This window comes from Papaver somniferum, unplaced genomic scaffold (genome assembly GCF_003573695.1).
Source record: "Papaver somniferum cultivar HN1 unplaced genomic scaffold, ASM357369v1 unplaced-scaffold_117, whole genome shotgun sequence".
NCBI lineage: Eukaryota > Viridiplantae > Streptophyta > Magnoliopsida > Ranunculales > Papaveraceae > Papaver > Papaver somniferum.
The window spans coordinates 2,394,579-2,410,558 of record NW_020620714.1 but is presented as its reverse complement, the minus strand read 5'-3'; the positions used below and the strand labels follow the sequence as shown (position 1 = coordinate 2,410,558).

Genomic DNA, 15,980 nt, shown 5'->3' with positions numbered 1-15,980 from the left:
TGAGTTCCAGACTCGTAAAGAAGCCATAACGTTTACTGAAATCCTATTCTAGTATGAAGCTTCATTTAGTGAAATGGACTCAATCCGTCAGAACCAGACTTGGGAGCTTGTTAGTTTACCTCCAGGGAGTAAGACTATAGGATGTAAATGAGTCTTTACGAGGGAACATAAGGTAGATGGAACTGTGAAAAACAAAATAAGGCTAGGTTAGTAGATAAAGGCTATAAACTAAAATAAAATGTGGATTTCCTTTATTCTTATTCACATGTGATGAGAATTACCTCCTTTGAGATGATAATTTCTATTGCTGCGATAAACAACTTAGAGATACATCAAATGGATATTAAGACAACTTCTCTAAAACCGTGAATTAGATATAGAAATTTACATAGACCAACCTGAGGACTTTGTAGTGAAAGGTTGTGAAGACAAAGTTTGTAAGTTGAACAAATCTTTGTATGGGTTTTAAATAAGCACGTAAACAATGACATGTAAAATTTGATCATGCGATAATGAGTAGTGGATTTAAGTTAATGAATTTTAAAAGTATATTTCAAGTAACTTGTTAAGGATGCATGTGTGATTGTATTCTTGCATGTTGATGATACGTTTATACTTGATACAAACATAGAGGTGATTAATTCCACTAATAGTATGCGTTGAATGAGAATGTTGATTTGAAAGACTTAAAGATGATGATCAGAAGATAATCTAAAATTTATAGTCTTAGTCGTTCTCATTATGTTGAATTGTTCTTAAGAGATACAATCAGTATGTTTGTAAGCCTTCTTATACTCATTATGATTCTTCTTGTAGACTCAAGAAAAATAAGGGTAATGGAGTATCTTAACTTGAATACTCAAGAGTTATAGGATGTCTGATGAATTTAATGAACTGTAATATTCCATACGTTGCCTATATTGTGAGTAAGTTAAGTATAAATACTTCTAGTCTAGAGCAAGAGGATTGGGATGCACATAGTAGAGTATTACGATACCTAAAATACTCTATTACCTATTTCTAGGTTCATGAAAGATATCTTATTGTCCTTGAGGGATTTTGTGATGAAAACTGGATAGTTGACTCAAAGGGGAGTCTAAGTCCACGAGTGGATATGTTTTCACTCTAGCAAGAGGATTTGTTTTGGGAGATTTCAAAACAGACATATTTTTCTCAATTCATTATGGAATATTATAGTTTGCGCTAGATATAACGAGAGGGGACTGAGTGCCTAAGATGCTTTTTAGAAGACATTCCACTCTTGCACAGGCCTGTGCCAGCTATATCTATACATTGTGTTAGCCAAGCTATATTAGCTAAAGCTAAAAATAACTAATCTCAATCGACGTTATTTCCATTGATTGGATAAAGTCCAAGGAGAATATCGCGCAACCTTTAACGAAAGGTTTTTCCAAAGAGATAGTTATAAATACATCGAGGGGGATGGGGCTTAATCTCATAAATTAAACTTGCCATGAAGGATACTCAATCTTGCTGACTGGATATCCCAAGATCAAGGCTTCGAATGAGACAACTAATTTATGGTGGGTAAATGTAAACACTGTCAGAGAATTTTAATCTTTGTCCCTTCCCTATGGTGTATATATGATAGTATGACTGCAAGTGGATTAATGAGTTTTATAGTTTCAATTCAAGATTGAAGTGGGGTGTAGCAGTAAACACTCTTGATGGAATTAACCTATCTGAATGAGGAAGTGGGTCGCTTCATATGAGAGTATGAGCTGATTCTCCAGAGCATTCTGAGAAACGGGATACGTCTAGGGCCAAAACGAACACAATGGCACGATCTTGGAAGCAACCTTGGAGATATCATTGCGTCGTTGTTATCGCGAATTACATCAAATGCTAGCAGTTTAAGACATAGTTCATTGTCTCTAGCAAGTAATTCCGGTAATATATCACTATTTAAAGCTTGAAACGAAAACTACTTTTATTTCAAGAGATGTTGTTTTTCATGAGCATTGTTTCCCATTTAAAGATGCTAATGTCACTAACAAGGATTTCTTAGTTTCCCCTCCACATCATATTATGATGATAGTAAAACTTTGTCACCTGTCTTACAACCTCTTATCCCTGTGTCAAACTCTCATCCAAATAATGTACCTTTTCAGTCTACTTCCATCCCTGGTAATACTTTGTCTGTAGGTGAATCTTCACCTTCCAATGCCGAAAAATCATCATCGACAATATATCCTGCTGCTGTCACTCTGTCTGTAGATGATTCTTCACCTTCCATTGACGTGCAGTCATCACCAGCGATTTCACCTTCTGTTGTTACTCTGCCAATAATGCTGACAATCTCACCTGATGCTAATCTTCCACTAATACCGGTAGTTGCACCTGACATTTCTCACTCTGCCAATGAACAACTTGTTAGGAGATCTTCTCGGCAAAGTCATCCTCCACCTCACCTGAAGGATTATATTTGCACAGTAACACAAAGTAAGTCCAATTCCCCTTATTCTCTCACCAATTATATTTCTTTTGATAAGTTCACTCCACAACATCGTGCGTTTCTTTCTTCCGTTATAACTAGTGAAGAACCTCGCAATTTTACGGAAACTATTGAAATACCTGAATGGCGTGATGCCATCGTACAAGAACATTCCGCTTTGCAAGCCAATGATACCTTCACTACCCCTACTATACCTCCTGGCAAAACAGCCATTGGTTGTAAATGAGTATTTAAAATAAAATATAGACCGGATGGCATGATCGAGCGTCGTAAGTCACGTCTTTTTGCCAAAGGCCATACTCAACAAGAAAGAATCGATTATCATGATACATTTGCCCCTGTTGCGAAACTAGTATATGTACGTGTTCTCCTATCTGTTGCTTCCATTAATAATTGGCCTTTACATCAATTAGATGTTAATAATGTTTTTTTACAAGGTGATCTCAATGAAGATATTTACATGAAAATTCCTCCAGGTTTTCATAAAAAGGGTGAAACTCGTGTTTACAAGCTTAACAAATCTTTATACGGGCTAAAGCAAGCTTCTCGACAATGGTTTGCAAAATTTTCTTCCGCTTTACTTAACGAGGGATTTGTTCAATCTCGTGCTGGTTATTCTCTTTTTATTTTTCATTCTGGTAATATATCTATTTATATTTTAGTCTATGTTGATGACATTGTTATTACAGGTAACAATGAATCGGCGATTCAGGATCTCAAACATAAACTTGAAACCAAGTTTTCTCTCAAGAATCTTGGTCGCTTACAGTATTTCTTGGGTATTGAATTTTCTCGATCTCCCAAAGGTATTTTTCTATATCAACGTATATATATTCTTGTCATTGTCCATGATTCTGGACTTCTAGGTGCTAAGGTTGCTCCTTCTCCTATGGAACAACATCTTAAGCTTCTCCCAACTTCAGGTGATCCTCTTCCTGATCCTAGCATTTATCGACGGTTAATAGGTAGCCTATTTTATCTTCAGGTAACACGACCTGACATTACCTACTCGGTCAATTGTTTAAGTCAATTTTTGCAGCAACCATGTTCTGGTCACTTGGATACTGCACACCGGGTAGTTCGTTATCTCAAAAGAACTGTTAGTCATGGCATTTTCCTTTCTGCAACTAGCTCTCTATCTGTTGCTGGTTATACTGATTCTGATTGGGCGGGTTGTCCCACTACTCGACGTTCCACTACATGATATTTTACAATGCTGGGAAATAGTCGTATCTCTTGGAAATCTAAGAAACAACCCACAATCTCTTTATCTTCTGCTGAAGCAGAATCGTGCTCTCGCCAAATTAACTTCTGAACTTCAGTGGTTACATGGTAGGCCCGGGAACGTGTATATAATTGAAGCGAAATGAAACGGGGGCCTACAGTAATACCGCAAGTGCACGGTCGTCGGTTGTAGCTCGTGCAAGTACGGGTCGATCCACAGAGATCGGGTGTGTTTTGGAAGTGTTTTAGCTAATTGGGTTCCTAAATTGCTATTGGGCTATGAAGCTTTTTGGCTTCAATTGGGCTTAATGGGTTTGTTTCAATAAAATGAACTGAGTTTGGGCTCAGTTGGTCTTAGAAATGCAAATTGGGCTTTGGCCTTACAGTGAGTTCAGGCTTTTGGGCTTGAGTGCACAGCAATGAACTGAATTGGGCTCAGCTGGCTTTGATCTTTGCTTGGCTGCAGGAACTGTAAGACTGCACAGCAGCTGCACAAGTGACAGAGAAGGCAATGCACAGCAGGAGAAAAGCAATGCAGCAGCAACAGGGTTGCAGCAGCAGAGAAGAAGCAATAGCAGCAGAGGCAGCAGTGTAGCAGAAACAGACAAGGCAGTGCAAGCAAAAACAACACAGGGCAAAACAAGGAACAAAGCAAATGAAAACTAAACAGCAACAAAACAGTGAACAAAAGCAAAACAAAACAAGAATTAACCAAGGCCTAAGGCCAAGGGCAGGGGTGATAAAGAAACTGAAATGAAGCAAGGCTAGACTAAGGCATTCAGGAGGTAAACTAAAAGAATGGGAAGAGAACTAGCTTGCTATGAGCACTAGTTTCTCCCAATGCTCAATCAACACAATGCACCTAAGCATACACAAGGAATGGTAAGATGATCAGCTTGCTATGAGCACTGATTTCTTCCATTGCACAATCACAACAAAGCTTCAAATGTATCTAGCCTAGCATTCCATCTAACAGCAAGTTTAACATAACAGTGAACATGTAACAAACATCAACAGGAGAGAATAGCATTAACAGGACACAAGTAACAGGTATTAACAGAACATGATCACATTAACATAAATAACATGAGCATTAACTATAAATAACAGGATATGAAAGTCTAACATGAACATGAAACTAAGCAGCAAATTGAACTAAAAAAAACAACATTAACAGAACATGGAAATTGAACTGAACATGAGCTTGTAAATTAAAATTTAACAGAACTTGAAAGTTCTGGATGCTGGCTAATCCAAACATAAAGTTTCTCACACTACACCCATTCTCTATTTATAGCTCACAAACACAATTACCCTAAATTATACAATTAGGGTTTATAGAAAAATCCCCAAATTCCAACAGTGAAATTAACTCACCTAATATTCAAATTGACGTCGACCCATCCTTTCTATGACTCTCCTGATGTTATCCACGCCTCCAATTGCAACTCTATTTCACCTAATTTGTCAATTTCACCTCTAGGGTTCCTGACATGGGAGAGGCGTGAAATTGAGTGATTAGGAGGACATAGAGTTGGTGAAAGGGGAAATAATGATGTGGGTTAGGGTTGTTGTGGAGAGTTGGTGGTGTTTGGTGGCGTCAGGGAGTGGTGGTGATGATGGTGGTGCGGCAGGGAAGGAGGTGGTTCTGCAGAGAGGGGGTGATGGTGGTAGATGGGTTCGATAGAATGGGAGAAGGGGGTTGTTTGGTTAGGTGGTAGGGCTCGGGTGATAGGGTGTTAGGCGGGCGTATCGAGTTTGATGTTCTGCGTCGCTGAGTCACTGGATGCGAAGCTGGTAGGTGAATCGGACGGTGATGCGGAGGCAAGCGAGGAGCGACCGTCGGATGAATGGATACAACGAAACGAACGGTACTTGATGGAGTTAGGTACTGTAGTGTAAGGCGGAGATATCAATCTTCGATGAACAGCAAGGGAGCGACCGTTGGATTCAACTACCATCTAATCTGAAGGCTTGGAATTTCAGCGCTGTGGTGCTTGGCAGAGACTTCAGATTTTGATGCTCTATGAAGGAGCGACCGTCGGATGCTTCTGAGAACTGATCTGATGGCTGAGAACGGAGGCGCTTTTGTGTGTAGAAAATGAGGTTGTGCGCACCATTCTTCGCGGCTTCCTTGCGTAATTTCTCCCGGCTTTTCACTACTTTTCTGCTCTTTTCGCTCCGCGACTCATCCGAACTTTATTTATTACCTAAAAATGCAAAATTAATTAATAAAAATATTTATTCTTGAAAACAATGAAAATACAGAATATGGGATAAAATGTAGAATTAATGCATAAAAGATGAGTTAAATGCCAACAAAAAGGGATAAATATATACAATATTTGGCACTCATCAAATACCCCCAAACCTGAATTTTACTTGTCCTCAAGTAAAACAAAACTAAGGAAATCCTAACTATACCACTGTCGCTGGTCTCTCGAATGCATTTAGCGTATGCACTAAGCCTTTTAAACCACTAAGTGTCCCTAGTGGACGAGTTGAAGTCTCGTGAAGGTTTACCAGAGGTGTGCCTACAAAACCTAAGGACAAAATATAAGCTCATTCCATCAAACGTGACATGTGCAAAACAGTTTAAGCTCACAGCAAAATGGAGATGTCAATCTAGCTATCGAAGGCACAATCCTAGCACTGATAACAAATAAGACATGTGATAAGAGTGTAAAGTGTATCTACACATGTGTAAAGAAAGATCTGAAGTCATGACTACTAATCACCAAGAGATAGTTTCTCAGGCTAAGAACTGAGGTCGAAATCTAGCTAGCTGTCCGGACTTTACGAGAATTGTGAATGAGTTGGAGGTATTTCACAATTCTCGCGTTGTACATCAATGGCATACACCCTCCTTGCTTATTACAACGAAACAACAAAAGATGACTATTTACATGACTCTTATTTACATTGACTATCTCTTTTATTTTTGGAACAAGAGAGATGGAATTGATAAATACTTGATTTTTTTTATTTTGATATTTTTTCTGATATTTTTTTTTTTTTTTTTTTTTTTTTTTTTTTTTTTTTTTTTTTTTTTTTTTTTGAACAAGGAAACACTTTTGATACATAACAAAAAAACAAAAATTACATGACACTTTGCAAGAGGTAGCCCTTTTTGATGCACCCAGTTAAATTCGATGGTTGTCTTTCTTAATGTAACCTCCACCTTCTATCCCAACCAACCAAAGAACAAGCTAGTCAAGTTTCGTTCAGTATTCTAAAGTGATTGGCAATCGTAACTTCCTATCAACACCTTGAAGATCGAGGCCATACATGTATTGGTAGATCGTGCGCGTGCAAATTTCTTATCACTATGTGAATTGTGCTAGAATCAGGGTGCCTAAATATCTAGACTAAGACTCCTAATAAAAATACATATTTGCACAAGAGTCAACATTTCAAGGTAAATGAGCTCCATTTTTATGATTTTTTTTTTTAATTTTTTTTTTTTTTTTTTTTCAATTTTTTTTGGAATTTTTCAATTTTTTCAAAAAGAAGAAGGAGTTCGTTTTTAATTATAGCATATTATCGTGGATCTACTCTATACCCCCAAACCTAAACTAAACATTGTCCTCAATGTTTCAAAATATGGAAAGAATTAAAATGCAACATATGGAAAGGGACATGCTGAGTAGAGTAAAAGGAGAGAGAATACCCGATTTCGGCGAAAGCAGAATTAAAACTCCGTTATTCAAGGCAAAAATCCAACATATTTCAGCCGAGATCATATTGGATTAGCAAAATATATACAAAAGGAACAAAAGGGTTTTTAAAATTTATCTACTTGATTATATACAAAAAATTCACCATACACTAACAGTCTAAAGAGTTGAGGATCAACCCAAAAGAAAAAGTGTAGAGACATAGAAAGTTTCAAAACACTAAAATTGGACTTAAATGGGAATGAGAGTGAAAAACCGAATGAATCACCCCTAAACCTAAATTGTTCAGCAGGTTTACTTTTAAGCACAAAATCTTTTAATTTTAAGGGTTCAGGATTCAAAAGGTATAACTCATAATGGACTGTTTTCGGGATGGGCAAACATGCAATTTCCAACTGTGGCTCTTTAAAAGTGTTATATTTTGAAACAAAATAGTCCAAGAGGACTTGGGAAGCACACAGTTCCAATCCTAGATTAGGAATTTTCAGAAAAATCGGTTTGACAATATGGGTACAAACCAAATCTAGGTTGGGTGGAAGGCCACCAGATTGTGACTTAGGTAGAAGAATAGGCATATCATTATCAATCAAATCAAAATCTTCTAACTCATCTACACATGTCACATCATGCTCACAATCATCAATCAATTTGGCAAGATCACAATCAGAATTATCAACATCATCAACAGATTTATTCTCGTCTATCGGTACATCAGGGGAAAAATCACATGGAATACTAGAAGAAATATCATGCATTAAGGTCGGGGCAGAGAAGCCTAATGTATTTGAACCCAAAGGTTCCATAACATTTTCAGTATAGACATGTTCTTCTAACATAACATCATAATCATCATCATCATCATGATAGGAATTTTGCAATCTAGGATAATTTTCAATCCTAAGGTCGGAGCTATTACAAGAATAAAACTCTAATTCATGAGGGTGACTCATATCATGTGGTGTTGTTCCTGTTTCCCTAACGGATTCCCATTGATGGGTTTTTTCTGCAATCTCGGCTAAAAAATTCCATGCATCATCCACAGATTTATCAATAAACTCACCATTACACATAGACTCAACCATGGTTCGAGATTTAAAGTCTAGTCCCTCATAGAGGATGACGACAAGTCTCCACTTCTCAATTCCATGGTGCGGACATTCACTCAACAAATCATTAAAACGTTCAAAATAGTGAAAAACAGTTTCTTCATCCAATTGGACAAAACAATTGATACTTTGACGAATAGCGATGGTCCTATGGTGTGGAAAATTTTTTTGGAAAAATTGATTAGTGAGTTGTTCCCAAGTGGTGATTGATTGTGGTCTCAAACCGTAAAACCATGTTTTGGCCCTTTCTTTTAAAGAAAATGTAAACAAACGCAATTTCAGAGAGTCTTCGGACAAATGATCAGGTTGCATAGTCCGACAAATTTGTTCAAACTCTCTTACATGAGTATAGGGGTTCTCAGAATCGAACCCTCGAAATATAGGAAGTATTTGTATCATGCTTGCATTTATTTTAAAAGGGTTATTGGTTTGAGGTAAGACAATACATGATAATGGAATTTGTATTGATGGGTACATGTATTCATGGAGAGCATGAGATTGGTCCATTTTGAAATGACACAAAGCCCACTATTTGGTTTTTAAAGGGTTTTCAAAAATTTGGTTTTTTGATGGGTTTGGATTTTTGGGAAAAATTTGGTTTTGGTGGGATATAAAAGAAAAAGAAAATTTGGTTTAAAATGGGAGCAAAAGAAAATTTTGGTTTTTTTTTTTTCTTTTTTTTTTTATTTTTTTTTTATAAAAAAAAAGGAAAATAAAATTAAGACAATAAAATTTGGTTTTTGAAATGGGAGCAAGCCCACTGTGCAAGCCTCTAATGAAATGGAATGAAGGCTGCGGCCTACGAAAATCCAAGTTTTAATTTTGAAAGTTTAATTTGGCCCAGTTGGTTAAGGCCCGACGTTTGTTTTAAAACTTTGGTTTCGAGGTCCACTCTTGAGTGGAAACAAGCCCACAATCGGTTACAAGCTCAGCTGGGTTTAAACCCAGAGTCCAAAATACAAGTCCAATGAAAGAATTTAAACAAGCCCACACAAAATAAATACAAGCCCACAAATTAAACAACAAGCCCACAAATAAATTATTACAAACCCAAAATAAAAAAATAAAAAGCCCAAAAAATTGGGTTAATTATTACAAGCCCACAATTAAAAAATTTGGAAGCCCACAGGTTGGGTTCTCTCAATGGAATGGATTTAGGCTTACCTTTTTAGCACAACCCAGCTGCTCTGATATTGTTGCAAAAACCCAGTTGGGTTTTGGTTCTTTTCCTTGGTGGCGTCCCAGCAGAGGAAAAACAGGTTCGGAACAGCAGGTCCAACAGCAAATGAAGTGAAGCAGATGCAGATGCAAATGCTATGAAATGGAATGCAAAAATAGCTAAGAAAAACACGGATAAAACACAGCACCAATCCCCGGCAGCGGCGCCAAAAACTTGGTAGGCCCGGGAACGTGTATATAATTGAAGCGAAATGAAACGGGGGCCTACAGTAATACCGCAAGTGCACGGTCGTCGGTTGTAGCTCGTGCAAGTACGGGTCGATCCACAGAGATCGGGTGTGTTTTGGAAGTGTTTTAGATAATTGGGTTCCTAAATTGCTATTGGGCTATGAAGCTTTTTGGCTTCAATTGGGCTTAATGGGTTTGTTTCAATAAAATGAACTGAGTTTGGGCTCAGTTGGTCTTAGAAATGCAAATTGGGCTTTGGCCTTACAGTGAGTTCAGGCTTTTGGGCTTGAGTGCACAGCAATGAACTGAATTGGGCTCAGCTGGCTTTGATCTTTGCTTGGCTGCAGGAACTGTAAGACTGCACAGCAGCTGCACAAGTGACAGAGAAGGCAATGCACAGCAGGAGAAAAGCAATGCAGCAGCAACAGGGTTGCAGCAGCAGAGAAGAAGCAATAGCAGCAGAGGCAGCAGTGTAGCAGAAACAGACAAGGCAGTGCAAGCAAAAACAACACAGGGCAAAACAAGGAACAAAGCAAATGAAAACTAAACAGCAACAAAACAGTGAACAAAAGCAAAACAAAACAAGAATTAACCAAGGCCTAAGGCCAAGGGCAGGGGTGATAAAGAAACTGAAATGAAGCAAGGCTAGACTAAGGCATTCAGGAGGTAAACTAAAAGAATGGGAAGAGAACTAGCTTGCTATGAGCACTAGTTTCTCCCAATGCTCAATCAACACAATGCACCTAAGCATACACAAGGAATGGTAAGATGATCAGCTTGCTATGAGCACTGATTTCTTCCATTGCACAATCACAACAAAGCTTCAAATGTATCTAGCCTAGCATTCCATCTAACAGCAAGTTTAACATAACAGTGAACATGTAACAAACATCAACAGGAGAGAATAGCATTAACAGGACACAAGTAACAGGTATTAACAGAACATGATCACATTAACATAAATAACAGGAGCATTAACTATAAATAACAGGATATGAAAGTCTAACATGAACATGAAACTAAGCAGCAAATTGAACTAAAAAAAAAAACATTAACAGAACATGGAAATTGAACTGAACATGAGCTTGTAAATTAAAATTTAACAGAACTTGAAAGTTCTGGATGCTGGCTAATCCAAACATAAAGTTTCTCACACTACACCCATTCTCTATTTATAGCTCACAAACACAATTCCCCTAAATTATACAATTAGGGTTTATAGAAAAATCCCCAAATTCCAACAGTGAAATTAACTCACCTAATCTTCAAATTGACGTCGACCCATCCTTTCTATGACTCTCCTGATGTTATCCACGCCTCCAATTGCAACTCTATTTCACCTAATTTGTCAATTTCACCTCTAGGGTTCCTGACATGGGAGAGGCGTGAAATTGAGTGATTAGGAGGACATAGAGTTGGTGAAAGGGGAAATAATGATGTGGGTTAGGGTTGTTGTGGAGAGTTGGTGGTGTTTGGTGGCGTCAGGGAGTGGTGGTGATGATGGTGGTGCGGCAGGGAAGGAGGTGGTTCTGCAGAGAGGGGGTGATGGTGGTAGATGGGTTCGATAGAATGGGAGAAGAGGGTTGTTTGGTTAGGTGGTAGGGCTCGGGTGATAGGGTGTTAGGCGGGCGTATCGAGTTTGATGTTCTGCGTCGCTGAGTCACTGGATGCGAAGCTGGTAGGTGAATCGGACGGTGATGCGGAGGCAAGCGAGGAGCGACCGTCGGATGAATGGATACAACGAAACGAACGGTACTTGATGGAGTTAGGTACTGTAGTGTAAGGCGGAGATATCAATCTTCGATGAACAGCAAGGGAGCGACCGTTGGATTCAACTACCATCTAATCTGAAGGCTTGGAATTTCAGCGCTGTGGTGCTTGGCAGAGACTTCATATTTTGATGCTCTATGAAGGAGCGACCGTCGGATGCTTCTGAGAACTGATCTGATGGCTGAGAACGGAGGCGCTTTTGTGTGTAGAAAATGAGGTTGTGCGCACCATTCTTCGCGGCTTCCTTGCGTAATTTCTCCCGGCTTTTCACTACTTTTCTGCTCTTTTTGCTCCGCGACTCATCCGAACTTTATTTATTACCTAAAAATGCAAAATTAATTAATAAAAATATTTATTCTTGAAAACAATGAAAATACAGAATATGGGATAAAATGTAGAATTAATGCATAAAAGATGAGTTAAATGCCAACAAAAAGGGATAAATATATACAATATTTGGCACTCATCATTTTACATTATTTATTCACTGATCTTCATGTTGCTATATTCCAAAGCCTATTCGAGTTTATTGCGATAACCAGGCTGCTATTCACATATCAGAAAATCTTGTTTTTCACGAAAGAACTAAACATATCGAAATCGATTGTTATTTCGTTCGCGAAAAGCTTTTATCTGGTCTAGTTAAACTAACTAAGATTCCTTCCGCATAACAACTAGCCGATTTCTTCACCAAACCACTAGGAGTGGATCATTTTCGACGTCTTACAAGCAAGTTAGGCGTTCGACCTCATTCTTCTACCGCTCCAACTTGAGGGGGGTATTGGACATGTATATGATAGTCCACCAACAGCTGCGCCGTCAACACACACCTACGGTTAACCAACAAGACCAAGTATTCCGGGGTCAAGCAGCTGAGTCTGTATAAAGTCCGAGTCCTTTGTTTACTTCCTGTTGTATTCAACCTATATTATCTGAGTCTTCCTGTATTATCTCTGAATCAGTATAACAAATTTGTATATCGAGTCTTATAAATTGAATGAGAAAACAAAGAGTCTACACAGTTATGTAAACTTACCAGCATATCTAGATTCTTAGTTTTAAGAAAAATTTATAAAAACCATGGATTTTCTTATTCTAAGAGATTTCATCTTCTCCGTCTATATACCAGGGACAGAGGGGGTACAAAAAAAAATCCCATATTTATGGGAGCAGTAATTACCATATGCAGCATAAGATAGCTCACAAATCCAATGTATAGAAAGTAAAAACAAGTCTAATTTACTGTAAGTTGCATACCACTTCATATGTAATCAATCTGCCATTCTTGAATGAACAATGAAAAAAGTTCAAGTAGTCCCAATGTAATTAGAAAAAAGAAGAGGACAAATGAACAAGAATATATACTCTTGAAATGTAGTGGTGAATCGTCATCGAGGGTCTAGCTCACTAATTGTAACCTCGTTCACGCTCCGCGTTGCTGCTTTACTGATCGACTCTTTATTCGAGCTTCCTTGTTCTTCACTGTAGCCTAAGGTCGACTGGGGCTCCATATGTATGGTACTGCCAACAAAAAAAGCAGGTGCTAAAGGTAAAGCTGGAGCAGTCGCAGAGTAGCTGTTGAGCATCTGGACAACCATGGGCATTGTGGGTCTATTTTCAACATTTTCTTGAACACATAATAATGCCACATGGATGCATCTCACCACTTCATTTCTAGAACACGTGTCTTTCAAAGTTGGATCTAATATTTCAATAGCAGATCCATTGTTCCAATGTCTCCATACCTGCATTAAATTGGTTTCTACTCCGTGTTATTGTCCATCGCATAAACGAAAATAGATTGAACGCAAAAAATATTTATTGATACTCACAGAGCTTAAAAGGTCCTGAGCTACATCTGATTTACGAAAACTAATGTTCTTCTGCCCTGAAAGTATCTCTAAAATTAAGACACCAAAACTAAAAACGTCGGATTTCACAGAGAGATGACCATGCAGAATATACTCTGGAGCCATGTAACCACTGCAAATACCAAAACCGGAAGAACATAAGAATATGAAAATATGATTTGATACAGTTATGAACAATTAGACGGTCAAAAGTTGGAAGTTTATTCTTACTAGGTTCCAACAATTCTTCTTGTATGCTCTTGAGTTTGATCAAGGACAAAAAGCCTAGCCATGCCAAAATCTGCAATTTTAGGATTCATGTCCACATCTAATAATATATTGCTAGCTTTGAGATCACGATGGATGATTTTCAGTCGAGACTCCTCATGGAGATAGATAAGTCCTCTTGCTACCCCTCCTATTATCTTGTATCGTGTTCCCCAATCCAGTTGTGCGCATTTAATCGGATCTACACATTTATCACACCAAAAAATCAAACATTTAGACCGCCCTTTTAATCTATAACTCCTACCATGGTGAACAGACAAAGAATAGGAGGCAAACCGAATAGGATTTGGTCAAGGCTTCCATTTGGCATGTATTCATAGATGAGTAGTTTTTCTTCACCAGCTGCACTGAAACCAACAAGCTGGTTTAGCTACTAATGTAACTTCATTTTTGAATTCTAGACCACCTTGTCCTGAAAATTTCGATAGTCTCTTCACGGCTATTTCTCGCCTGTTTGGTAGTGCACCCTGAGGACGTCAAATGGTAAAAAAAAAACAAAAACAATTCTAAGCCTTACGGAAATATGCAAAAACAATTACCTGCTAAGAGGTCTAAGTTTGAACATGCATGGGTTTTTGTAGGTTTTAGTATACCTTGTAAACAGAGCCAAATCCACCTGCTCCAAGTTTATTAGCTTCAGAGAAATTATTTGTAGCAGCACTTATTGTACTGAAGTTGAATTGTAAAGATTCCGCTGTAATTTGAGTCTCATCATCCACACCTTTATGCCCAAAACAAGAAAAAGTGCAACACATTTAGCAAGATACCTAGATCATGTCATGTTTGAGGGATTATTACTTACCTTCAAACTTCTTTCTCTGTGTTTTTTTTCTTCGGAAACAGAAGAATCCCAAGATAATGGCAGAAAGTACCGCCATAGCTGAAGAAACAACTATACTGATAATAACTTTGGATGAGTTATTCCTGTTGGCTGCTAGAATATAAACATTTCTCAATTAGGAACAGAAATCATTATTCACAACAATTTTCGTTTCAAGAGACAGAGTACTACCTACCATTTGGTACAATTGCATTCGTTGACGATAAAGGAGGTGGTGGAGGAGTAATCGTAGATTCAAAGAAAGGATCATCTAATTCATATTTTAAATTGCAACTAGGTCTAATAACTCTTGCACCACTTTTCCGATAGCAACATTTTGGTAATTCGGATATTGCTCCACGAAGACATCGATTACAAGTTCCTGATGGTATATCTGGAGTACACTCTACTAATCCATATATCTTCTGAAAATTATTAATACTTTTATTTCCAGTAGCGAAATTAGCAGATAAACTAGACCCAGCTTGTCCTGCTAAATCATCCATTAAATCACCTAAAATTTGGCTATACTGATTCGGATTAGAAACGTTACCAGAATTATTCCAAAGATAACCTCCTGGAGTTTGTTGCATAGAATTGAAGTAATATTCATTTGAATACCTTAGCATACATTTCTCATACCAAATAATCGCTTGTTTAGAATTTGGACATCTACCCGTTTTGTTGAAATCTTGAATAGCAAAATCGACACAACTTTGACACTCATGTTGCTGGATATCACCTCTGCACTGTAAAGACCCGTGAACAGTATCCGGGCTTTGGCCATTGGTGGCGTTATAGTATCTATTTTGGATGCTTGAAGTAAAAAGGCGATTGAGATTAGCTTGGAATGTGCTGCCAGTAGTGTAATTATCTCCGTAACAATATTGATAAACAAAATCTGGTTGTGGCTGTGCAGTTGTGTAGTGTATGGTGATCAATAAGTTAGAAAGAAGAAACAAGTAGATGAAGAAGATCGAACAACTTTCTATCTTTTTGTTTTCGATGAACATTTTTCTATTTTTCTTTTTTTGAATGTGATCAGTTGAAGTTATGGCTGTTAATGGAGATACGTATGAGCTATGGCATCGGCGTATAGGACATCCTTCAGAGAAAGTTTTGCAGAAGTTACAAGGAGTGAGTAGGTTAATAAAGAAGAATAATGATGCTTGTGATATCTGTCCACGAGAAAAACATCATAGGAATAGTTTTGCTAGTAGTTTCAGTAAATCCAGTTGTATTTTTGAGTTGGTTCATATAGATTTATGGGGTCCGTATAAGACTCAGTCATCGTGTGGAGCACATTATTTTTTGACAATAATAGATGATTTTTCAAGAGGTGTGTGGATTTATTTGCTTCGA

The 15,980-nt window shown here is 37.8% G+C and overlaps 1 pseudogene; it reads right to left on the bottom strand.

Annotated features, from left to right (window-relative positions):
• Positions 1 to 13,048: 13,048 nt before the first annotated feature.
• LOC113330132 lies at positions 13,049 to 15,631 on the bottom strand (annotated as a pseudogene).
• Positions 15,632 to 15,980: the final 349 nt, after the last annotated feature.